The sequence below is a fragment of the Medicago truncatula genome, unplaced genomic scaffold (assembly GCF_003473485.1).
Source record: "Medicago truncatula cultivar Jemalong A17 unplaced genomic scaffold, MtrunA17r5.0-ANR MtrunA17Chr0c03, whole genome shotgun sequence".
In the NCBI taxonomy this organism is placed as follows: Eukaryota; Viridiplantae; Streptophyta; class Magnoliopsida; order Fabales; family Fabaceae; genus Medicago; species Medicago truncatula.
Genome location: NW_024340364.1, coordinates 136,218 through 163,516, shown reverse-complemented (window position 1 = coordinate 163,516; position 27,299 = coordinate 136,218). Strand labels below are relative to the sequence as shown.

Below are 27,299 nucleotides of genomic sequence, written 5' to 3'. Positions count from 1 at the left end.
AAAATTCCTCCTCCTACAGCGAGCATCTTCTCCTCCTCTTTTTTTTTTTTTTTTTCACATGCTCTTCTTCCCTTTGTTGTTATCTGCATTCATCAACACAACATTCAACAGCAACACATCATAATATCAACAACAACAGAACATCTTCTTTCTTGCTTCATCATTCTCTTCAATTCAAACCCTAATCCGCAAATTCGAATCTGATTTAAACCCAGAAAAATAGAAAACCAAAATCCGAATAAATTCAAATTCAAATCTGTGGTTTGTGGTGTAGTGGTTTGCGGCGGTGGTTTGTGGTGTTGAAATTGGAATCTGACTTGATAATTTTCTGGAATTGGAATTGAAATTAGGTTTGAATAAAAAGACGAGAGAAGAGAAGAGAGAAGAGGAATGAGGAAATGGGGATGACGAGAGAGAAGAGAGGAAGGATGAAGGTGGAAATTGCGGCTGTGTTGCTGTTGTGTTTTTATTTTTAAATTTTTTTTAGGGTTAATAGGGCTTTACCCCCCTGCCATTTGGGCGACATTTGGTTTACACCTCTGCAAAAAAAAAAACTTGTCGATTCCCACTTGTAATATGAAGATTCCTTGGTTTACCCCCCCAAAGCCAATAGTCAGCGTCTGACTGGATAAAAATGGTGACGTGGCGTGCTGAGTAGGTATTTTTTTTTTATTATTTTTTTTAATTTACACCTAGATTATTAAAATTTAATTTCCCCCAAAAGTGAAAAAATCCAAAAGTCCAAACATTTTGTTTATTGGTATACCCCCCTCTCATTTCCCCCAAAACTTAAAACCTAATTTCTCCGTCGCAGCTGCACTCTTCTTCTTCTTCTTCCCCTCTTCCTCCTTCCTCCATCGTAATTTCTCCATCATTTCTTCCTTCCTCCATCGTTCTTCTTCCTCGTCTCATATTTTCATATCCAGGTTCTTCTTCGTCTTCTGCATCTTCTACTCTCATATGTAATTGGAGAAATTAGGGTTTATAATGGGTGGAAGCAGAACTTCGTCAATTAGTAACAATGTTGGAAATCGACCTCCAATATGCGGTTGTGAGAAGGTTATGAAGATGTGGATTTCAAACACAGATGAAAATCCCAAGAGAAAGTTTTGGAGATGTCGATTTTCTGGAGTAAGTGAATTTTTTATTTTTATGTAAATTTTGTTTCAAATTTTCCTTACGTATGTAGTTTTGAAATAGTTGCTAAATTTGTAAGCCGAAAATTATTGCAGGCTGAGTATAGTTGTGAGCTGTTCATTTGGGATGATGAACTTGATGAACTTCCTAAAAAATGTGAAAAGTACTGTGAACCAGGTTGTTCTTCTATTTTAAAGTCTGAAGCTGGTTGCAGCAATTGTGCAATGACAATGGAGCTTTTGACACAATTTGGCAAAGACTTTGGGAAAGAGTTTGGCAAAGAACATGGAACTCAAATAAGTGCAAAGAAGCATGAGAAACTCAAAATGAAGCTTGATGCTGAGAAGAAGAAAATTTTTGGCGTCAAAACAGAAATGAACCCTTTCTTACACCCATCAAAACAGAAATAAAAAGACCCAAACCTTGGTTGAATAGTTGCAGAAGGACCAGCAACATTTATCTTGACATTATTGTCCCTACACACTCTCTTCAACTCAGCTGCATACCTCCTTATCATTGCATACTGCTTATCTGCATCACCCTCAATTATGCTCTTTGCAATCTTCCTTGCTCTCCATGCTCTGTCCATGGTAATACCCACACCATAATTAACAGTCATTTCATTAAAGACCTCTTGTACACTCATTTTTTGGTAACTTGCATTTTTGGCACAACTTTCTTAGCAACCCATCTTGAATTGGCACTTTTATTTTCCAACACTGGTGCACAAGTGTGGGGCCCCTCTAATGTCTTTATCTGAAAAGTCCTTCTGTCACCCACCTTTGAACATAAAACCTTATATCCACATTGGTCCCTACACTCCACCCTTACCCTGTAACTTTCATTTTTTGGCATTTAATTTGGTAACCATTTAATACGTTCCACTCAATAATTGCTTCTTTAAACTCTACCAGAGTATTAAATTCCACACCTATCTTGAACTTAAAATCCTTATTTAATTGTGGCATCCTAAACTGGTCATATTTAATTGTGTCATCATTTGAGTCATCAGGGTCTGAGCTACCCAACTCTTCACTAAGGTAATCTCCATCTATTTCTTCATCTACAACATACTTCCCTTTCCCATTCTTCAAAAGAGACACTGGTGCAATCACATTCATCCCTTTCCAACATTGTTACTAATTGACGAAGTTCTGCTTCCACCCATTATAAACCCTAATTTCTCCAATTACATATGAGAGTAGAAGATGCAGAAGACGAAGAAGAACCTGGATATGAAAATATGAGACGAAGAAGAAGAACGATGGAGAAAGGAAGAAAAGATGGAGAAATTACGATGGAGGAAGGAGGAAGAGGGGAAGAAGAAGAAGAAGAGTGCAGCTGCGACGGAGAAATTAGGTTTTAAGTTTTGGGGGAAATGAGAGGGGGGTATACCAATAAACAAAATGTTTGGACTTTTGGATTTTTTCACTTTTGGGGGAAATTAAATTTTAATAATCTAGGTGTAAATAAAAAATAATAATAAAAAAAAAAAATACCTACTCAGCACGCCACGTCACCATTTTTATCCAGTCAGACGCTGACTATTGGCTTTGGGGAGGTAAACCAAGGAATCTTCATATTACAAGTGGGAATCTACAAGTTTTTTTTTTGCAAGGGGGTAAACCAAATGTCGCCCAAATGGCAGGGGGGTAAAGCCCTATTAACCCAAAATTTTAAAGTTTGTGTTGTTGATATTTGATTTGTTGTTGTGGTATTGTTCTTGTTGAACAATATGGACTGGATGTGTTGTTGTTGTGTTAGAGTTTGAGTTTTTGAGATCAAAGTTTGGGGGAATAAAGTTTGGTTGTTAGGATTTGAGTTTATGTTTGGAAAGATGATGAACATGAGAGGAGAAAGAGATGAAGATGATGATGTTTTTAATTTTGATTATTTTTAAATTATTATTAATTAATAAAAAAACAGGTGCAATAAATTAATTAAATGGAAAAGAATTAAAAATGCCAAGTCAGCGAGACACCTCATCATTTTTATACCGTCATCAACGATTCAGCACGCCACGTCATCAAATTTATCCAGTCAGATGCTGACTGTTGGTTGTGGGGGGCTAAAACAAATAATCTTTATTTTACGGGGGGAATCTCCAAGTTTTTTTTTCCACAGGGGATAAACCAAAAGTCCCCCAAATGGCAGGGGGTAAAAGCCTATTAACCCTTTTAGTTTTTAGGGATTAAAAACAAAATTCTAAATTTTCATAGAGATCATTTACTTAATTGACCCTTAAAAAAAAAAAGTAAATATACATTCGGTCGAGTTACGGATTGTGATGGCTCAAATCTCTCCAACCGGTCCACACCACAGTTACTCAAACATAACTGATTAAGTCACCCATATAACCCGGACCCAATTGTCCACCCCTAGCTATTGCTGAAAATTTAAGTTGTGCATCACAAAATTGTTCATAAATTATAAATATCACGTACATGATTTTTTTTTTCATTGAATCATACAATTTAAACTTTAACTTAAACCCAAGATATTAGCATGCAAAGTTGGTTTCTCTTTCTTTCTTTCCAACAATCACCAAAACATAATTAAGAAATCCATATTCTAGAAGTTCATAAATTACCATTCGAATCAGTTAGAAATAGAGCATCTACTTTGCAAACAGCCATTCGACAACAAGTTTCATAGACAGAATCATCAACATCACATCAAAAAAACGTGACTTTACTTCTAACGGGAGAGAAATCTTATGTCACGCATTGGACAAACCCAAAAACTCATCAGACATTCATCATTGATGAATCCAAATGAAGAACATCTTGAATATCGACATTCTGATGAAGAACACAACAACATGATGTTCATCCTGGGAACACAATTATAGTTGAAAAAAAATTACTTCGTTAATGACAAGTTTCTTTGACCTGAACTACTTCGAAGATGTCACAACGACTAATCAAACTCACAAATTTTACCCTAACCGAAAAAGTCTTGCATTGAAAGTACTTGGAAGAACGTTCAATGACTAATCAAATTTTTGTTATCTACTAACCAAGCTTACAACTATCACCCTAATGACAAGATTATTCGACCTAAACTGCTTCCAAGATTTCAAAACGACTGAACAAACTCCAAACTTTTACCCTAACCGAAAGAATCATGGAGTCAAAGTACTTGGATGAATGTTCAATGACTAATCAAACTTTTGTTATCCACTAACCAAGCTTACAACTATGACCCTAATGACAACTATAACCGCAATGACAAGATTCTTTGACCTAAACTACCACAAAGACTTCTTAATGACTGATCAAACTCACAACTCTTACCCTAACTGAAAGAATCTTGGAGTCAGAGTACTTGGATGAACGTTCAATGACTAATCAAACTATTTATCGACTAACCAAGCTTACAACTCTAACCCTAATGACAACTATAACCGTAATGACAAGATTCTTTGACCTAAACTACTACAAAGACTTCTTAACGATTGATCAAACTCACAACTCTTACCCTAATTGAAAGAATCTTGGAGTCAGAGTATTTGGATGAACGTTCAATGACTAATCAAATTTTTGTCATCTACTAACCAAGCTTACAACTATCACCCTAATGACAAATCTCACCCTAACGACAAGATTATTCGACCTAAATTTCTTCCAAGATTTCAAAACGACTGATCAAACTCACAACTCTTACCCTAACTGAAAGAATCTTGGAGACAGAGTACTTGGATGAACGATCACTTACTAATCAAACTCTAGTTATCGACTAACCAAACTTACACCTATAACCCTAACGACAACTCTCACCTTAATGACAAGTTTCTTAAACCTAAACTAATTCAAAGATGTCATAACAACTTATCAAACTCACAACTCTCACCCTAACTGAAAGAATCCTGGAGTCAAAGTAGTTGGATCAATGATCGATGACTAATCAATCCCTAATAACAACTCTCACCCTAATGACGAGATTCTTAGACCTAACCTAATTCAAAGATTTCAAAATGACTAATCAAACACGCAACTCTTACCCTAACTGAAAGAATCTTAGAGTCAAAGTATTTGGATTAATGTGCAATGACTAATCAAACTCTTGTTTTAGATAATCAATCTTGTAACTCTCACCCTGATGACAAGTTTGTTTGACCTATACTACTACAAGGACTTCACAACGACTGATCAAACTCACAACTCTTACCCTAACTCAAAGATTCTTGCAGTGAAAGTACTTGGATAAACGTTCGATGACTAAACAAAAATCCAATTATCTAAAATGGTGATTTTCATTTAATTATCTAAATCTAATTAAAACAATAAAACAAAATCCAATTATTAACTAAATTTTCTCAATTTACTACAACAACTTCTTCTAAATTTTTATTCTTTTTTTATTTAATGTATCTTTAATTTATAAATATAATTTATTGTATATTTAATTTATATTATGAATTAAGGAAAATTGAAGAATTTTCTTATACCATTAAGCCCAATACAAACAGACACATGGTTGTGCTCTATATCGACACGGTCGTGCTTGAGCCTGGTTTTATTTGATACGGTCGTGCTGTATATTGACACGATCGTGTTTGATCCTCCTAGTTTTATTTGACACGGTCGTGCTGTATATCGACACGGTCGTGTTCGATCCTTTGTACAGACACACGGTCGCGCTGTATATTGACGTGGTTCGAATTTAATATTAATATATCAATGGCTCAAAATTGCTTTCAGGTTTAAAATGCACAACTTGTGCATGGTGCCCAAATATTGTGTTTGTCCATACCAAACGCCGCCCTTTCTCAAGCCTCGAAATCTTCTCCAACATCGCTTCATCGTCTTTCCTCTTCATCACCGCTTCATCAAGCAATCCAACTTCTCTAAACCTCTTCCAATCTTCAGCATAACTAGAAGCCACCACAACATCACCGCCAGAATCAGTCAAAGAACCCAACGGCGGCAGCGGAGGAGGTTCATCGGTGAAGACAACAACTTTTCTCTTTGCGAGGGCAGACTTAGGTGTGACACCGATTCGATGCTGTGTGAATGGTGTTGGTGTACTGATAGGTCATGATTTTCTCTGCGGCATGAACATTGCGCCTGTGATTGAACGGAGTTTCGTCGGAAAAGATGAATTCAAGATATCAAACACTCGATTTAGGGTTTTGCCGGATGAGATATCAAACACTCGATTTTGAAATCACCGCAATTAATCGTTGGTTTAGTTTTTTTGAACTTTGAAGAGTGTGTATGTAAAGCATTTATCAATTTTTTGTACCCCAACTAGTAATATACTCGCGCTAACGCACGGGTTCAATAAGAGTTTATTATTTACAATATTGGAAGGGAAATTTAGATAGTTAGTGCATTAATAGTAAAAATAAAATTTATGAAATGATTTTTGTTAAATTGCAACAAAGTTTATATTGAATAAGTGATGTTTAATCGTAAAGGAAAGTATTAAAAATGTGATTTGGTTGATAATTTTTTTTATTAATATTGTTAATTTAATGTGTGTTATAATAAAGGTTAGAAAAAATGGAAAAAATATAAAATATTTGAATTATAAATTGCGTTTGGGTGTTTGTAAGTAAAAAATTGGTGTGGTATGATTTGGTGTATGTGACTAAAAGGATCAAAGTTGCAAAGGGGCTAAATCTTAGGGGGTCAAAATTGTAGTTTCTGTACATAGGGGGTCAAAATCGTAACTTTTTCAAACTTAGAGGGGGACAAGTGCACTTTAGCCTTTATTTTATTGAGCATACATGGCTAAAGTGCACTTTCCCCCTATAAGTTTGAAAAAGTTGTAAATTTGACCCCCTATGAACAAAAACTACAATTTTAGCTCCCTACGATTTAGCCTCTTTACAACTTCGATTTTTTTTTTTATACAAATTTCTGAATCAATATGGGTATGCAGATATGTTGTATCTAGATTTGGGAATATGGCTGAACAAAGAAAAAAAATGTCGATTTTAGTTGAGTTTTATTTTTAATTTAATTTTCAATTTTTTTAAATTCATTTTCATTTATTTAATTTCAAAAAATGATTATGTGGCTTTTTTAATTTTTTTAACTGAATGATTACACATGTGGCCTGCGACATACACATTGACTAAGTCAAAATTGGCCAAAAGGATCAAAGTTGCAAAGGGGCTAAATCATAGGGGGTTAAAATTCTAGTTTTAGTTCATATAGGAGACTAAAATCGTAACTTTTTCAAACTTAGAGGGATAAAAGTGCAGTTTAGCCGCATACATATTGACAATATTAAGTGCGATGAATCTATAATAAAATAATTTTTTCCGTATATGTCAACAATGAAATAATAGGAAGTAAATTAGTTAACATCTAGATATCATTTTGTTATATCAAACAAAAGTTATTATCAAGTTACTCTAATAATAAATCCGAAATGTAATAATGTTGATATTTGGTACTATCAATTAGAAACGAAAAAAAAATATTATAGGTTTTTTAATTTTTATTCTCATAAAATATTATAGGTTATCAACTCACAATGACTATAGTGGTTTTATTCTCTACCAAAATGCATGCTATCCAAAACCTGATTTTGTTTTATTCCTAAAGAAAGATTTTTAAGTGATATGATGTAACCATTATTTTGATAAAATTCTACATTCAATAATTGACATGCAAGACTATTTCATATATTATACATATTATACATACTAGATTGTGTGACCCACGCTATCGCGCGGGTTTGTGATAAACTATTGATCAATATATTTTGATTACAAATAACTCAAGCATTCTAGAATATTATGTATCATTGATAAATGCCACAAAGATTATAGTCCTAATTCATAACATAGCTCTCAAAAGTCGTAATTCATTTAAGTTTACTTAAAATTGAATCTAAAAAATGTAAACCAACATAATGTGTTCTACTTTTTCTTTGAAATAGCATATTCATTAAGTAGCCTAGCACAAGTTGTGCAAAAGGCAAGCAGATACAACAAAGGCAAAGCAGAGCCATGACAGGAAAATTAAGAGGCGCAGGATACCACCCAAAAGCATTCGAAATGCTAACAGCCACTACAGTACAGAAAAGAAAAATTAAAACACACTGAAAGCCAAAAATTAAGGCCTTAGCACCTCAAAACTCACTGTCAGCACAACCAGCCAAAGCAGCCGCAAAACACCTTCCTACCACCCCGAAACAGGCCTCCCCAAGCAGCAGCCGTCACCTCCGCCTCATGCACTTTCACGGGTTCCAACACCACTCGTAGAAAAGGCAAGAAGCAATCCTTAATCTACTCAAAGACCAACATCAAGACACCGCCTTAATTTCGTCCACTACCTCGTCAAAGATGACTATAAAGTTATGGGTTTATTTACAAATTCAAGTGGCTATGAAAAATAGAATCATGAATATTTCAGCCAAAGTCACATAAGATACAATATATGGTTATGAAAAATAGAATCATGAATATTTCATCCAAATGTTGACTATAAAGTTATGGGTTTATTTACAAATTCAAGTGGCTACGCCAAGGTAGACGATCAGTATGCTACCAAAGAACAAATATAAAGAACACCAACATTACAGTAGTAGGATACAACTATCAATAGTAGGATAGGAACCATACCATGAAGAGACTTTCAAATAAAGGATGCCATTTCTAACAACAACTAATAATCATGAAGACTTTGAAATAGTAGTTGATTTAATATCCTTAAATTGATTAATAAGCCTACAATGGTGAGGATATAATGCACCTCCACACAACAATTTTATACTCACTCCCTGCTGTACCTTGTAGCAGCAACTATCCACCGTCAACTGTGTATCATGATATTAAACATGTTTAAACAAACAAAAATAGGGAAAATATACAACAAAAGAAATGACTTAACATGGAATCAATCACAAAAACTGCCATGGTCATACATGAAAAAATGATCCACATAAGAGTCCTAAACTGCCATGGTCATACATGAAATATGTGGTCACAACAGAGTTACCAAACCTACAGTCATCTAATTGTAAATTGAAATCAAGGAGACTTCTAAAAGCATATAAGTTGCATTCATCAATAACTTTGTACCACGATTGCCACACCGATGACTATGAATGTAAACCAAAAAGCATTCGTTGTGGACTGATGTAAAAAACATTCACCATCGTTCTAAAACAACAATCTAACGCCATGCATCGGTGAAACTCAAAACCAGTCATATATCTTCATTAAATATAACATTCCATATATCGTGATCAGCAAGATAGTGCAAAGAAAAACTTGACCATGATTACAGTCCCTAATGACTGACGCGATAAACAACTAACGAAAAGCATCAACAGTTGCTATAAATTAAAAGACAGGCATAGCACCGGACCAAGTAGCAACATAAAATACTCACAGTGCTAAGCTCGAATTCAACATGATATGTGTTCAGCTTTAACAGATCCCTCCGAACGCGTGCAACCTCAACACTGACAGCCGTGCCTGCGAGCAAACGACGGCTGCCATTTAAGTTACAGTCAAACACAAAAACACATTTACGGCCAAAAATTATCAATGAAAATATGACACATTTACCTGCTATGCGGTAAAGTGCGTCGCCAGACTTCTCTGAGATCACTTTGGTCACAGGGGTCAGTCGATCTCCATGCTTAGATGGTCGAGGAAGAGGCCTCAGATAAATGACCCTATTATCCTTATCAGACACAACAGCGAGCTTCATAGACTGGCCTTGCACATATCTCCCCACTCACCGCCGATCATGCAGATCAAAACAGTGTCTTGTCGGCCAAATTTCAAACAGCACCTCCAATAGAATCCTACGTAATCAACCACAGTGAGAGCTGTTTCATAATTCGGCAATGAGTCTTTGCAAAAACCATCCCAAGGCAACACATGCATTTCGGACAAAACCAACATACATTACTGACGGTATTCAACCACCAACTGTCAAACAACATTCACAATAAATATATACCCCAGAATGAATATCCGAGTAAGTCAACATCTTCAACACAACATTTGCAAAAGACTGGGATCGAACTTCACATATACGACGATCCAACCTAGCAACTATCGGACGATTGTGAGCAGGGTATTCAATATATGAGGTGCATATATATGGGCCAAGTGGTATATTTTTGTTTACAGTGACTCTAGGCTGATGCACACGCTAATATGCACTGCCAGGAACAATAATTTTTTACTAAACTCTATTTTTATTTTTCTGATACATAACACTCAGGAATTGTCACTAAACTATAAAACATGTGTATATAAGTTTTTTCCGACATGACTTCATAATCAGATTGGAAAGTAACACACAGAATATATAAGCCAATTGCTGCGATTAATCGCGGTTGAACGTATTTTTTGTGGTACATGCGTTCGCGTACCTTATTAAGTGTAATTATTATAAATTCAATATGATCAGACTCTGAGCAAATAGACTAAACATAATATGTTGCGAAAATCAAACTGATATTCAATAAGATTTACCTTATTAAGTGCATGTGCTCATTTGTTGAGTGACCTCTCAAACCTCCACATTTGTCTCATTATTGGAAGGTATTTCTACCTAAGAAGGAAACCAAAACTTTCAAGTTTAGATTATTCAAGAGTATTTTCTGAAAGGAATCACATACTGTACAAAATAAATAAAAGAACCGGAACTCAAAGCAAGGAAAGAGATTAACGAACAGTCACAATTGAATAAAAAAAAGTCGCATATAGGATCACATAATCGAGAGGAATCACCTTGAGTGCTATCATATACATATTAAGCAAATACTAAAATTATTTCCAAAGTAATAAAATTACATACCATTGAAATTGGATATACTACCCAAACATGAACCCAAACAGCGCCAAGAGGGTGCAACGATGAAAGGAAAAAGAACATGAAATCCAACTTCTAGAAAGTATCTAAATCATTCTTTAATAGAATCAGATTGAGGTTTAATTCACTCTTATACAGGTAACATGGAACTTCTAACCCTGATAAAATCATTAATATTTGAAAGCATCAGCGGAAAAAAATTAAATACAAACTGCAATAATTTAAACAATAAGATTAAAAATTTCAGGCCAATTAAAACTTACAACTAAACTCCAAACAATTAAACACTTCACTAAATTCTTAGCAGATAAGATGTTACAAAAACCAAACAATTATTTAAAAACACTCCATCAATTTCACATAAGAACACAAAATTTCATCACAACAAACACAATTAATATCAGGCGATTAAGATTCAGGTGTTTGATCAAGCACAGAATCATTGAAGAAAAACCACCAGATGAAATTTCATTTTCATATTCAAAAAAGCACAGAAACTCACGCTTCTCCTTAAGAGTTATTCAGCATAGGTCGTTTGAGTTGAGATGAACTCATGAAAACGTCGTCACGTGACCGCTTCATCTTCAGAGAACGCGGAAACGTGTTTTCAAACTCGATGATTCAAAATTCTGCAAAATATCAAGCTAAGTAATCAATCAACTGCATCAAGATTACTTAACAATTCAGATCTAACCGTAACACAAAGAAATAATCATTTACCGTAGATCAACTCAACCAAGCCAAATCCTGCACACACAAAAAAATGAAAATCAGAACTGAAAAATTCGAAATTCACAATTCATAATTCATAATTCATCATTCACAATTAGAATCACTTCAATGCAAATAGAGTAACGATGAATTCGAAAAGAAAAACAGCGAAAATTATTTCCTTGTTCTTAATAACACACGTAACCATTACAATCACTCCTCCATCCCAAGAGTCCAGAGAATTGATCTTCTTGATCTCAATTGTCGAAAAATTCAGCGAGGTCACAATGATGTGAATATGCTGCACAACACAATTCAATCCAACCCAATCAACTATCTATTAATTTAATAAAATAAAACAAAATAAAAGTTCATTAATCTTTTAATAAACTAAAATGAGGATGCATAAATGAATAATTACTTCACATCTAATGAAATTAAAATCTAAAACCCCTAAAACTATTGAAAAAAATGCAAATTTCCCGCCTAAAATGAGGATGCATGCTTGGGATTGTCTCTAATTGGCCAATTGTGGTGGCACCACTTGACTAATGTGAAGGGTAAATAAGTAAATTCTGTCCAAAAATTAAAACCTTAGATTTTTCCCAGCACAAAATGGTAGAATTCTCAAAGGGAATAGCTAGGGCAAATATGCAGAACTTTGTTCCTTTTATAATATTAAGATTAAGATAAGATAAGATATATTCATTCCATCGTTGCTAAAAAAAAATAAAAATTCATTCAATCGTTTACTGTTTATAATGTAACCATTAATTGCATTTAATTCTTCATTCAGGTTTATAGGTGAAAAGTGGTTTAAGAAGTTAATACTGAAAGTCCAAATGAACAGACATAGTTTCCTAGTTTGATATGATTTGAAATCAATTCTGCTAACACATATATCCTCCAACTTCTGAAGTGCCTTCCACGTATGAATTGCAAAGTAACCATGGGTAATATTATAGTTAGATTGATTCCTGGTGTAGATCTTGTTCTTAGTGCAGGCCTGTGAACAGTAGTTCCGAAAAGTTGTTTAGAAGTTCAATTTTACATCTTATTTTAAAAGTCATTTCTATTTGATTTCTTTCCTTTCAAAAAAGATACTTCTCTTATTAAGAACTTTATTAAAATTGTGTTTGGCCCTACTTCTCCTTGAAAGTAGAAGAGAAGTGAAAACTAAGCAGGGCCAAACATGCTCTTAGATTTGAATTACTCAGTGTAGTTTACAAAAATTACTAAAATATGGGTTCAATTATTTTTAGAAATCTCCATCAAAACTTTTAGATCTACATGATTATTGTTAGCTATTGAACAATGAAAAAGATGAATATATTAGAAATATGGTAAAACTGCATTATGAGCACAATTTCAGATGATTCATTTCATAATTATTGTAATTTTAAAAAGTTTGTAAAATCACTGAAGCAAGTGATATAAACTGTGATAATTATATAAATAAAATAAATGATATTAACAGGTTATAGTATGTCGCGTCATTTTTTGGAGATCAATGCTATTTGATTAGCTTTTGACTCATTAATTCTAATCACCAAGAAAAACTTAATCAAATTAGTTAACTCCCCGACAGCGGCGCCAAAAATTTGATGAGATAAAACCACAAGTGCATGGTTCTATCGAAGTAGTAAAAAGAGAGTATCGTTCCGACAGGGAGTTGTTTAATGCAATTAACTTTACTTGATGATTAGAGATAGTTCAGATTGCAAAGTTGGGGTTTTTAACGGTTGAAAACAATAATAAAAGAGAGCCTTGGGATTATTGGTCCATCATGGCGACAAATCTTTCACAAACCAAACCATTAAACCTAAAACCTCATGTTATACCTAATTTCTAAGGACAAGTTTCTCTTTAGCCTATCATATCTCCTTTCGGTCTCAGTGAGTGTGTTCCTCTAGCAATCACGCCTATTTTAATGGTTGATTGCTATTAGAATCCTTGAAGTTCTAAACTTTATATGTCCCAAGGTTTGCTAGACTATTTTCATGTTTCGCAATCCTTGTCTAAATTCACTTGTTCAAATATCAAAACTCCACTTTCGTTTTATGAATTGATATTTGAGATGATGGATTAACAATTATCAAACCGTCCATTTTCGCTTCTACAGTTTGATAATGGTTAATTCATGTAAAGACGGTGAATTCAGATTAGAAACTAAGGTTACATAAGATTGGGGTTTAAGGCTTGGTTTTATTAGGAATATGTCATTAGACTTATCCAACAATCCCAAGACAAAAGAAGTCTACTCACTCATGTTCATCGTAGACACAGAGAAGCAGAGGAAAAACATAAAAGTAAATAACAAGAAAGTAAAGGAAAAGAAAAGAACTTTTATTAAGAAAGACAATTGTCACTTATTGAATTCCAAGAATAAAAGATGAATATTTGTGATAACTAGTTACTCTATTTATAGTTTACATTCGACTTAGAATCTAAGCAATTACATCACTAGCACAAGAAACTGTGGGCTTTTTGGTAAAACTAAAATAGAGTAGCTTAAAATCTAAGCAAAAGCAGCAAAAGGCAGTCCTGGGAGGTGGCACGGCTGTGCCAGTGGAAGCACGGGCCGTGCCAAGCTTCTGACTTGGGGGAGACATATATTTGTCTCTGAATCAGGGCGGATGGTAGTACAAGGGAGGGGTAGCCCTTGCTGCCCAAAAAAAATTTATTTTTCTGAGCGAGTAGGTATATTTTTATAATTAGCTACCCCTAATAATATATATTTAGCTACCCCAAATTTAATTTTAAGTGAAATAATTTTTTCTATCTTTATTTAACTTCCGGTCGAACTTTTAATTATTTGATAATGTCGTATAGGAACCGAAAGATTAACACCCGAAAGAGATAAATAATAAATAATAACAATATTTGGTTTATATAACAAATAAAGTAATACAATTGTAGGCCCACACACTCTCAGCCCACCAGCACCACACAATTAATAAAACAAGGATGACTTTTTAACTTTTCACTTTTCACAATCACAATACAATTACACGGTACGATGGAATAGAAGAGAAGAGCCACAAACAACATGGTGACCTAAACAGCAACAACTAACATCAAACAACATAATTAGATTCGATTGATGTTAATTCACACAGGTTTGATCTCAATTCACAGTGATTTCATTTAATTTGAAACCAATTTTTAATGTTTTGCTTTAGAATTTAGCATATATGATATGAGATAGCACTACAAGCTGTTAAAATTTTGGTTAGTTTTTATGGTTACTATATTTTTATGGTTAGGTTTTTATACCTTTTTATGTTTTTGTTAAGCAATTTCATAAAAAATAGTTTATTGCCGCATTTTTTGGTATAATCCGTTCTTGTTGAATCAAGTGTATATTTTATGAAGAACATTTTATATAAGTAATAGTTATTGTGAATTTTTGTTGCCTACTGGGTTAGTTTAGTTTTAAAAAAATATCTTTAAGTATATTTTACTGCTAGCTTCGCCGCAATAAAAATATAGACTAATCTTTGTGTGGCCACCTCATAGAATTATTGCTAGCTTCGCCGCTGCTCTGAATCTTCGTATTTTTGCTCCGAATCAGCTCCAAACCCCTTTCTTTTGCTCCAAGATTCAATCCATCAAATATTCATTCATGAAATATAATAATATGCAATTTGAAGTAAAATAGTTCTAAAAGGAAATAATATTTAAATAAAATAAACTTAAATCTAAATAAAACGAAACTAAATATTATACTAAAATGACTAATTATTGACTCATCAATAGGCGTGGTTGCTAATGAAATACACTCACTGAGACCGAAAGGAGATGTGCAAGGATAAAGAGAAACTTGTCTTTAGAAAATAGGTCCAACATAAGGTTCTAGGTTTAGAGTTTGATTTGTGAAGGATTTGTTATCATGACGAACCAATAATCCCAAGACACTTTTATTGTTATTGTTATTTTCTTTTAAACAAAATCCAACTTTTCAACTTGAACTCTCTTCTAACAATTGTTGACAAGTTAATTGAATTCATAACTCTCTGTTGGAACGATAATCTTTTATTACTACATCGATAAACCGTACACTTGCGGATTTACCCCATCATTATCTTCGGTCTAAACCAGCTCAAATCTTTTGAGCTTTTGTCTCCTGTAGGTTGGTCTACTTTCTTCAAAATCAAGAAGGATAGGAGCATGATCAGAAGTGTATATGAGTAAATGCTTGTTTACGTACCTAGGGAAAAGAGAAGTCCAGTTGGAATTAGCACGAAAACGGTCTAAACGTTCCCGAATATGATGTTGATCAGCCTGGTTATTTTCAAAAGTAAATTTATAACCACTAAAACCCAAGTCTGATAAACCACAGTGGCTGAGAGTAGAATTAAACAAGTTAGTTATAGATGAATCCACACCATTACCCCCAAGTTTCTCATAACTGTTTAAAATCATATTAAAATCACCAAAAAAAGGCAACTATTTTGAGTTCTATTAGCATGCAAATCATTAATAGTATCACAAGTGAGGTGTTTGGAATTATGGTAAGGAGAACCATACATTCCAGCAGCATACCATTGATTAGTGGAATTACAAGCAGTAACATACACATCAATGAACATATTATTATAATTAAGCACTTTAATGTTTACACTGTTGTTCCAAATGAGAGTTATACCCCCAGATCTATTACTAGTACCTATTGAGCAATTGACCATGAAAGTATTAGAAAAAAGACCAAAGGACAAACTATACTTAGCTCCTTTATCTGACTCAGTAAGTTTGGTTTCCACAAGGAATATCACATCAGGGTAGTGTGTCTTTAAGAGCTTCTTCAAAGCTCTGACTACAGTAGGGTTGCCCAACCCTCTACATTTCCAAGAGAGGAGCTTCATGGTGATTGGTTGGCACCATAAAAGAGGGCTTGCCATTGTTGATTCCATCCTGAGTTGATTTCCTGAGTTGATGCTGCTATATGTGTAAGAGTCCAATTTTCGGTAGAATTATTTTTAATTGATTTAATATGTGTTTATATGTGCTTGTGTGTGATTATTTATCATTGGGTATATTTTAATGGGGTTTAGTACAAAAATGATATTTTGATCATTTTGTGATTAAGGGTAATTTAGTAATTTCATTGTGAGGATTATTTTTAGTGTTTCAAGTAAGAACCATTATTTTACTAAGTTACTAGTATGGTAATTAATTGTGAGCCGGTAAGTGATCGTTGTTATTATTTTACCGTTAAGTGAGTAGAAATATTTTTGAATTAGTGAATGAGTGAGTTAAGCCCGCTAAGGCATTAAGGGTTAAGCACATTTGAAAGGAGTCTATATAAGTTAGAAAAATAGGTTTTCATTTCATTTCATAAAAATTTGAGAGAGGTAGAGAGAGAAAGTTCAAGAGAATGAACAAAAGGGTTAGAAGGGAGAAAGCTTGAAGAACCAAGAGGTGATATAGATTCTAGGAACTAAATTGAAGCTTTTGCTAGGATTATTTCTTATTGAGGTAAGGGGGTTAGATTTCAATCATAATCTCTTAGTTTAATTTCTTCCCTAATTCTATGCATAAGTGCTTATTTGAATGAGTGATTATTTTGTACTTAATTTTTGAAATTCGTGCTCTTGTTATGATGATATGTTTGAGTACATGAATTTGGTGATAATTGAATTGTTGTAGATGAAATTGAATGTTCATAATATGCGAAAATAGGTATATTTTGAATTGTGCTCTAATTGTTGAATTGTGTTATGTTGTTGTTGAAATGTGGTGAGATTCACATTTAATTGATGTTGTTGTTGTCATGAGATATTATTGTTGATGATTTATAGCTTGGGTGTTCATAATCATGGGTTTGTGATGTGAATTAAGTTGTTGTTGTTGGTTTTGTGAAAATGGGTTGATTTGGTGAATCATGTTAGAATGGAATTTGTTTTCATGTTCGATTTGTTTTTGAAAGCCCTTTTAAGTTCTAAAACCTGTAAACAATCTTTGAAAACATATTTGGGCGTTGGGAGATCAAAATTGGGAATTTTGGGTGAAAAAGGGTTGGAACCCGAAAGTTTTTCTGCAGAACTGATGATTGTTTGCTTAAGCGAACGGTAAGAGAACAACCACAGGAAGTTTCTAGAACTTGTTCGCTTAAGCGAACGGTAAGCGAACAACTACTGTAAGCTTCTGTTGCTTGGTCGCTTAAGCGAACAGAGGGACGCTTAAGTGAACGAGCCTAGTTTCAGCAACTTTTGATTTTCGTTCCAAGCATTCGGGGATCAATCCAAGCTTTGTAAAATACTTCTTTCAAATTGTTTAATCTCTGTTTGTACTCCTAAACCTGCTGAAACATGATTTACTTATTCAAACTTGGGATTTTCTATTTTGGTTGAAACTTGAACTTTTGATAATTTTGGATTTTGTCGGAAATGAACTTTGGTGAACTAATAGGGATTACAAGCTTGGTCTACAGTCCATGTGGACTTAGGCAAGACTTGTAAAGTTGGTTTAATGTCTTGATCATGTCAAACTTGATTTTCGGGTGGGTATGTGGAATATGTGAACTTCGGATTTTCTCATACGAACTTAGGCTAATCTTTGAACTAATGTTTAATAGTTCGTAAGTGGCTTAAGCTCATGACTACATGATTGATTAAGATTGATTTGTGAGTTTTCAAACTTGAACAAGTTACTTTGCTTTGAAAATTATCAATGTTTCCGTTTTTGCTTCTTGATATGGACTTTGTCGAAAATGGTTCCTTAAAGCCAATTACCTTATAAATCTTTCGTGATTAGCTTTATATGATTAAATGAAGATATACGAATGAATTGTTAGGTGTTGAATATGAAGTTTATCATAAGGTGTTGTATTTTCTCCTTACTTGGAATGTGAGAAAGTGTATGGAGTTGTTGAGCTATATTATATAGTTTAAATTGATTAAAGTACATATATCAATTGATGTTGATGATTATTGATAATTATGATGACAATGTGATGATGACTCTTAATTGAATTATGACTTGATTGTTGTGTGGACGTAAATACTTGATAATGTAATTGTTGTTGAGGAGATCAATATAAATGGAGGTTATCCTTTATATTGTTGTTGAATATTTATGAGGTGATTTTGCATTTCCGAGTCTTTGCTTGTATGTCCATGCATCATAGTCATGTTGAGTATTGATGTCAGGATTTGAAGAATTTTTATGATGATGTATTTTGATATCATGGCATGTGTATTTTGGAGACATATGAATTATATTCGCTGCGATTGTTGAGATTTTCTTATATATGCATGTTGTTTGAATTTTGATGTGAAGACGTAGCGTCCATTTCTTGAATATATGCTTTATTCATGTGTATTATCGCTTTAATAGAAATAGAGCGTTAAAAGTTGGTATCAGAGCCGTGGTCAGTCTTGTCTGGACTAGTATTCGTTGAATTTCCTGTTTGTACACAAATGGTAATGGAGTACCTTCGGTACTTGTTTTGTTCTACTGTTGTTTTTATGTGTTGGTTGGTTTTGTGTAGAAGTAAGATGGCTGGTGGTAGAGATGATGCCACGATTGCACAGGCTTTGGCTACAATGGCCCATGTGTTGGCTCAGTACAATTAGCAGGCGGCGATTGGTCGTCGGAATGAGGGAGAAGCTGAGGAGCGGAGGCTTGATCGTTTCTTGCGAATTAATCCGCCAACGTTCAAGGGAAGGTTTGACCCAGAGGGAGCTCAGACATGGGTGCAAGGCATGGAGAGGATCTTCCGTGCTATGGTGACTAGTGATGATCAGAAGGTCAGGTTGGCTACCCACATGCTTGCTGAGGAAGCTGAGTTTTGGTGGACTAATGCTAAGGGGAGACTTGAGGTCGGTGGAGAGGTTGTGACTTGGGCTAGGTTCAAGACCGAGTTTTTGACGAAATACTTTCCTGAGGATTTGAGTACTAGAAAGGAAGTGGAGTTCTTGAATTTGAAGCAAGGGAGTATGTCTGTGGCTGAGTATGCAGCAAAGTTTGAGGAGCTTTCGAGGTTTTGTCCATACATTAATGCTGAAGATGCGATGGTTTCGAAGTGTGTGAAGTTTGAAAGTGGGCTTAGCCCGGATATCTATCAGTATATGTGTGTTCAGGAGATTAGAGATTTCGATCTTTGGTGCATAAGTGTCGTATGTTTGATGACGCCGGGAAGGCCAAGGTGAACCATTAATAGTCGGTGAATGAGAAGAGAGGAAGGGGTTATGGATTTGGGAAACCGTATAACAAGGACAAAGGGAAGAAGAGAGACGCTGGTGGAGGCTCTAAGGCGAGTTTAGCTGATGTCAGATCCTTTAAGTGTGGAACTTTGGGTCATTACTCTAGTGATTGCAAAAAGGACGAGAGTTGTTTCAAGTGTGGGAAGGCGGGTCACAAGGCTTTTGAGTGTAAGAATGTTGCGAAGGATGTTACTTGTTACAATTGTGGTGAAGCAGGTCATTACAATAATAAGTGTACCAAGCTGATGAGTCATTATTATATCTATTTTATCCATAATATTTAGTATTGTTTTATTTAGATTTTAGTTATATTTATATTTATAATATTTCCTTTTTGAATTATATTACTACAATTGCATATTTTATATTTCAGGAATGAATATTGGATGGATTGAGTCTTGGAGCAAAAGAAAGAGGATTGGAGCTGATTCGGTGCAGAAATACGAAGATTCGGAAGACAAAATATGTCTCCCCCAAGTCAGAACCTTGGCACGGCCCGTGCTAGGCTTGGCACGGCCGTGCCACCTTCCAATGCCTCTTTTGCTGCTTTTGCTTAGATTTTAAGCTACTCTATTTTTAGCCCAAATGTAATAGCTTAGATTTTAAGTCGAATAAATGCTATAAATAGAGTAGTCATCCATCACAAATAATCATCTTTTCTTGGAATGCAATATGTGACAATTGTCTTTCTAATAAAAGTTCATTTTACTTTCTTGCTATTTACTTTTATGTTTTCTCTCTTCTTCTCCTTGTCTACAATGAACGTCAGTGAGTAGACTTCTCTTGTCTTGGGATTGTTGGATAAATCTAATGACATAATCCTAATCAAACCAAGCTTTAAACCTTAATCTTATGTAACCCTAATTCCTTATCTAAATTCACCGCTTTAACATGGATCAACCATTATCAAACTGTGGAAACGAAAGTGTATGGTTTGATAATTGTTTATCCATCATCTCAAATATCAATTCATAAAACGAAAGTGGAGCTTTGATATTCGAACAAGTGAATTTAGACAAGGATTGCAAAGTCAGCGAAATAGGCTTTGCAATCTTTGAGACATATAGTTTCGATCTTCAAGGGAACTAATAACAATCAAGTCAGCGAAATAGGCTTGGTTGTTAGAGGAACCAAAATCTAATAGTAATCAAGTCAGCGAAATAGGCTTGGTTGCTAGAGGAACAAAAGAGAAACTGTCTTGAGAAATTAGGTCTAACATAAAGCTATAAGTTTAATAGTTTGGTTTGAGAAGAACTTGTCGTTAGGATGAACCAATAACCCCAAGGCTTTTATCTTTTATTTTATTATTTGCTTTTAATTAAAAACCCAAACTTTTCTACCTTATAAACCTTTAGTCTAATCATTATCTAAAGTTAATTGAATTCATAACTCCCTGTCGGAACGATACTCTTTTCATACTACTTCGGTAAGACCGTGCACTTGCGGTTTTATCTCATCAAGTTTTTGACGCCGCTGCCGGGGAGTTATTGTAATTTGATTAACTTTTTAATAGTGGTTAGTCTATAAAATAATAATATATATATATATATATATATATTTATAAAATATTTTATTTCCTTTTCTTATTTTTTATTTTTATAAAATATTTTATTTCCTTTTCTTATCTTTTTATTTTTTATTTTTATTTTATATATATATATATATATATATCTCCCTTTCTCCTTATTTTATTATTTTATTTTTTATTTTATTTTATTTTATTTTTATTATTTCTTATGTTTAACCGTTCTTATCTCAAGCATGGCTCAAAACTACTATCATTGGACTCCTTCCCCTGTTTTGCCTCCTTGTTATGGAATATTTGGTCATGCTGGTCAACTAGGTAGTGTTGTTAGAAGTCCTGAGTAAGTAAACTATGCTCAATATAATCAAGGGTTTAGGAACGATCAATTTTTTCAAACCCCTCAAAATCTTTTTGGACAACAAACAACACCACCTGATTTTGAAAATAACCAAGGAATCCCTCAAAGATCCAACTTGGAACTTTTGCTAGAAAATCTTGTATTAGATAACTCTAGGCACAACAAAGAATTTGAAATCCAAGCTAGAAATTTGAAGGACTCTCTCAATAGGCTTTCCTCAATAGGCTTTCCTCAAAATTAGATTCTCTTTGTACTCACAACAAAATGATAGAGATTCAAATCCCTCACGTCGGCCATCAAGTAGCCTCTCCCTCCCAAACCTCCATAATCCTTCCGAGCCAACCTAAGGCTAACCAAAAGGGTCAACCGAATGATGTTACACTTAGGGATGGTAAACAATTAGAGGTAGAGAGTGAAAAGCCACAAAGTGAGAAAGTTGTGATAGAAAGTGAAAAGCCTAACATATCACCACCTTATGAGCCAAAAATTCCTTTCCCACAAGGGTTTGATGAGTCCAAACTAGATGAGCAGTTTAGGAAACTTATTGAAATCATTCAAGACAAATTGCCATCTAGACTTAAGGATCCTGTGAGTTTTTCTAAACCATCTGTCATAGGATCCGAGATTATAGAAAGAGCCATGTGTGATTTGGGGGATAATGTCAGTTTGATGCCATTGTCCCTTTGTGAAAGATTGGGTATAGGATAGAGAAACCCTTTGACCGTCAAGCTAATGACTTTAAACGAGCGCTTCGTGGGAGGCAACCCACGCATTTAATTGCTTTTTTTTTATTTGTTTCTTTTTGTTTTAAGTTATTTTGTAGGTAATTGTCCAAGAATGATTCAATAAAAAGAAAAATTTTGAAGTCCCGGTCTCCAGAACCTTGACACGGCCGTGCCAGACCTTGCCTCTCCAAAACCAAGCCAAACCCAGGAACTTGGCACGGCCCGTGCCAACCTCAGCACGGCCGTGCCTGACCCCAGGTAAGGTTAAACCTCAATTTTCTTCCCTCATTCACCAAACCAACATCTCTCATCCTTCCATCTCCTCTCTAAAACCTTCATAACCACAAAAAAAAAAAAAAAAAAAAACCATTCCAACCACAACCCTTCATTCAAAAAACAACTTTCATCCACCCAATCCAAAAATCATCCAAATTCGTAGCCCCCATTAACCTACCTAACAACCCACAAATTCATTACCAATTTCCACAACCCAACCCCTAAAACACACTTAAACCTTCTCCCCATCACTAAAACCAACCTCCTCCACCAAAAACATTCACTAAACCCAACCTTCACCAAAACCACACCTAGTCCAATCAAGGTCAAGGCTATGGCTTGCAAAAGAAGTGGAAAAGAAGTTGCAACATCTTCAAGAAGACCTCCCCCAAAGAAGCAAGTACCGACAAAGAATCATGGCATAATATTCAAGGATAACACGCAAACGGATAGGTATAAAAATCTCATCTCTAAACCTTTACATCCTTGCAGGTACCCTGATAATTATGACTTGGTTACACTAGGCCTTAGAGACAATGTGTTTAAATTGCTAGGACGATTAGGGTGGGTTGCTATGTTACGACCTATGCGGGGTTATGAAAATTTCACCTATGAGTTTTTAAGTTCAATTGTTTTTACAAAGGATAAGATGAATTTTGATAACCCTAATCATAGAATCTCTTTCCGGCTTATGAACATTGATTACGAGATGAGATGGGCTTCGCTAACGCGGGGTTCATCCACGACTCTTGGGATCAAAGTCTTAAGCTGGTTGACTATCAACCTGCCACCGTTTGGGAACATATCACCGGCCTTAGGCAATTTAACACACGTTCAAACAAAGCTAGCCATATTCACAACCCGGTGCTTAGGTACCTTCAAAGGGTAATGACTTGCACTATTTGGGGTAGGACCGAATTGGGGAACACTAGGACGGATGAACTCTTCATATCGTGGGCCATGCTTAACAACCACCCCGTTAACACATGCTTTTACTTGCTTGATTACCTTTCCCATGTCGGTAATAGGTTTGTACATGCTTGATTACCTTCAATGACAAGTTTGTGTTTCTATTGTGTCATTGCTTATTTTATCTTGTACTTTTATTGAATGCCAAAATTCATGAGATCATTTATTGAGAAAATTGTAGATGTCAAAGGCGATGTGAATTGTGGGTTTCGAACTATAGCTGAGTACATGTGTCTGACGAAAGAAAGTCATGTTATGGTTAACAGAGTACTAGAGTGATGATCGTTATAACTATATTTTGAATGGATTGCATACTCACGAAAATAGTAGTGGTATTGCACTTCTAGATAAGTGGTTGACATTGCCGGATATGGGCCACATCGTTGCAACTCATTACAATAGGGTTGTGGTGGAATTGACAAATCATGAAATTGGATTTTAGGGACTTTTTTTCTCAATTAAAGGTAGGCCACCGATTAACCCAAAAACCTACATCATGTGCCTTGACTTAATCCCAAATCATTTTGTTCTCTTTTTGAAAGATGATTGTCTACTACCTCCATCATCTACGAAGTGGAAGCTACATAAGAGCGAAGAAGCATTGTCTTGGGAATTTGAATTTTTTGATCAATAAACTTGATTCCGAGACCTCAAGAAAATGGAAAAATGAGATTGATAGCGATTTTCGCAAGTGTACGAAATCGTTCAAGTAGTAAATTTAAAACGGTAAGACCGAGTGTCGAACTCAAGGATCGCGTTATACTGTCGAATAATACTTGTTACTTAATTGAACAAAAAGGTACGAGATTTGTTTGATAGCAATAATGTAAATTAAACAGAAGAAAATTTGTTTGAACTTTATAATAAGAAAATTGTTGAGGATGAGGTTCGCTAGATGACTATCTTAAGTTAGTAACTCGAATATAACTATTGAATCAACTTATCGAATTATTACCGAATTCTCTAATTTATTCTTGCCCTAATTCCTTAGTGACAAAACCATTAATTCTAATTCAACTCCTAATTCCTTAGTGAATTTAAGATTAGAATTAAGCATGAATGAACAAAAATTCTCAAGTGGTTTCAAGGGTTTGCATCTATTCCTAAATTACAAAGGCAAGAATTTCTTATCTCAAAGCGTTTATAAATTCAACTTCCGTTTCACAATATAAACCGTAAATCAATTTAAAGGCGGCCAAGCAATAAAAGCTTTAAGAACAGAGATAAGAAAAATGATTCAATAAACTTCATCAATAATCAAAATAAAGTCATATGACAAAAGTTGTCATCTAGATAATCTCATCCCTAACAATTGAGAATCTAGCTACTCATGATGTTTGTCAGAAGTTAAAAGAGAATTGAGAATTACAGATTAAACTACCGTTGATTGATGATCAAAGCCAGTTAAATCACCCTCCAATTGGTCTCCCAATGGTGCAGCCGTAACCCTTGTGTTTTTCGTTCTCCTCTCGTTTTCCAACCCTCGTATTCTTCTTTTTTTGGCTTTTATACACGCCCTCTATGATATAAGCTCCTCCACGTGTGCCAAATTTTTAGGCTTTCTTTACTCTCATTCGCTGGACCTTTCCTTTGCCGCATTAGTGTAGGGAAAGTGGGCCCTGGTGCATTGAGTTTCTTCTTTGTGGCAAATGCATCAAATTTTGGCAAGTAATGAACAAATGTGGTGTAAGGAGACCACGTGAGTAGAAAGATATGAAGGTCAATTACACATCATATATGCTGACCAATGCAAAACACAATTGACATCAACAAAAAGCTAGTAGAGAAAATGGTTTTGCAGTTGCTGGAAATTTGTCTCGTGTTGAACATTGCTCATCAGTGTTTTATGCTTCAAAACATTGATTCCGTGCTTGAATTAACCACTCATGACTTCTCGAAACTAAGTTCACTTTATGAACTCAACCTATAAATATAAATAAAGAACAAAAACTCCAAGAGTTTGTTAGGTTAGAGAGAATTAGAACAAGAATGACTAACACAACTGGATATTTTCAAAATCCTCTTTTTTGCGCAGTTTGACTATAAAAACACTCTGAATTGATTCAACTTAACTGAAAACTACTTAAAATTGACTGTAAAAATATTAATTAATGAGACATTATCACAACCCCAAACTTAATATGTTGCTTGTCCTCAAGGAACAAAATAGAAAAAAGTCAGAATTTGCACAAATTTAAAAATGACATACCTTTCTGAGAGGGTGCTCATATCCTCATTCGATCCACTTCCGGCGTTGACTAACTTACCAATTTCGCTCAAGCGGGGCAAACTTAGAGAAGATAGTTCATACTTTCAACCACACTCTATTTCTTATTCTCTTCCTCATCAATTCTCAAAGCCAGTGGGGTTGGTCATGGTATTTTTCCGCTCAAATCGACATGTTAATGCATTTTGCTATGAACTTGAAGAAATTCTAAACAAACATTCGAAGTCATATAATCACACACACTTTAGAGGTCTTTCAAGGTTATATCGTGGCTTAGGTTAAGGTGGGATATATTTGGAAAAGTAGGTTAATCAAAAGAAATGGAGTTAGATACACTGCGGATCCCTAAACATTAAAGTACTAATCACCTTCAATCTCTTTGTCAAAACAACACGAGTACTAGTAGAACTGCTTATTTATTTTATACATTTTTTTTTTCATTTTTGAAGAGACCAATTTTTTTATTCCTTGGCTCTTTTTTATTTGTGTAGACCATTTTTTTTATTAAGTCTACCAATTTTCTTTCACTTTTATTTTTTTCTGTTTTTTTTTAACAAGGTTCTACTAGTACCCCACCCCAAACTTAAAATGTTGCTAGTTCCAACAGCAACCCCAAACATAGTTTCAAACCAATACCAAGTACCTATGACTCTATCTAACTCCAAAGAAATTAAACAGATATAATAAAGTGGGTTCAAAACTTGTGACATGGTTCGTCACCAAAACAACAAAGAAAATTTTGAATGAAGGCTCAAAGGGGTTAGCAAAGGATAATCATAATAATAAGGGTGGCTTGAAAAGGCTCAGAGTACCAAACAAGTGCCTCGTGTGTATGAAAATACGGCCAATAGTCTGTAGAGAACCAATTCAAGTTCCAGAAAAATAACATTCAAACATGGATACTCACATATGAAAGAATTACAATAAAAATTGGAAAATGTTTGGCTCAAATTCTCACCAGGTATGCTATAGAGAAAAGAGATGGTGATTCTGATGAATATCTTCTGCAGCAAACCCCATAGCCATTATGCTCTTGAACTTTTTCATTAAGCTAGCCCTCTGCCTTAGCAGTTAGAACAATTCTCTGAGACAAAAACAATTTTATTTTATTTTTGAAATGGAAAGGTTAGAATATTCATGAAAACTCAACAATCAATGCTACGAGTGGCAACGGTAAGTGGTTATGTGATAATAATTTTTATTTGAGAACAATAAAAAAAACATAAAGAAAGAAAAACATATAAAAAATTGCTTACTGACGTGGGTTGCCTCCCACGAAGCGCTTTTTTAATGTCATTAGCTTGACGCATCAACCACTGTTAAGGTGGCATATATGATACAAAGAACTCATCATCCTTCTTCTTCCTTTT

General features: G+C 34.6%; 1 long non-coding RNA gene across 1 annotated transcript; it reads right to left on the bottom strand.

Annotated features, from left to right (window-relative positions):
- Positions 1 to 10,601: 10,601 nt before the first annotated feature.
- On the bottom strand, positions 10,602 to 11,741 carry LOC112418338 (uncharacterized). The gene is made up of 3 exons (XR_005643810.1): positions 11,652 to 11,741; positions 11,434 to 11,560; positions 10,602 to 11,089 (listed from the first exon to the last, which is right to left on the bottom strand). It is a non-coding gene; the product is annotated as an uncharacterized lncRNA (long non-coding RNA).
- Between the last annotated feature and the right edge of the window lie 15,558 nt (positions 11,742 to 27,299).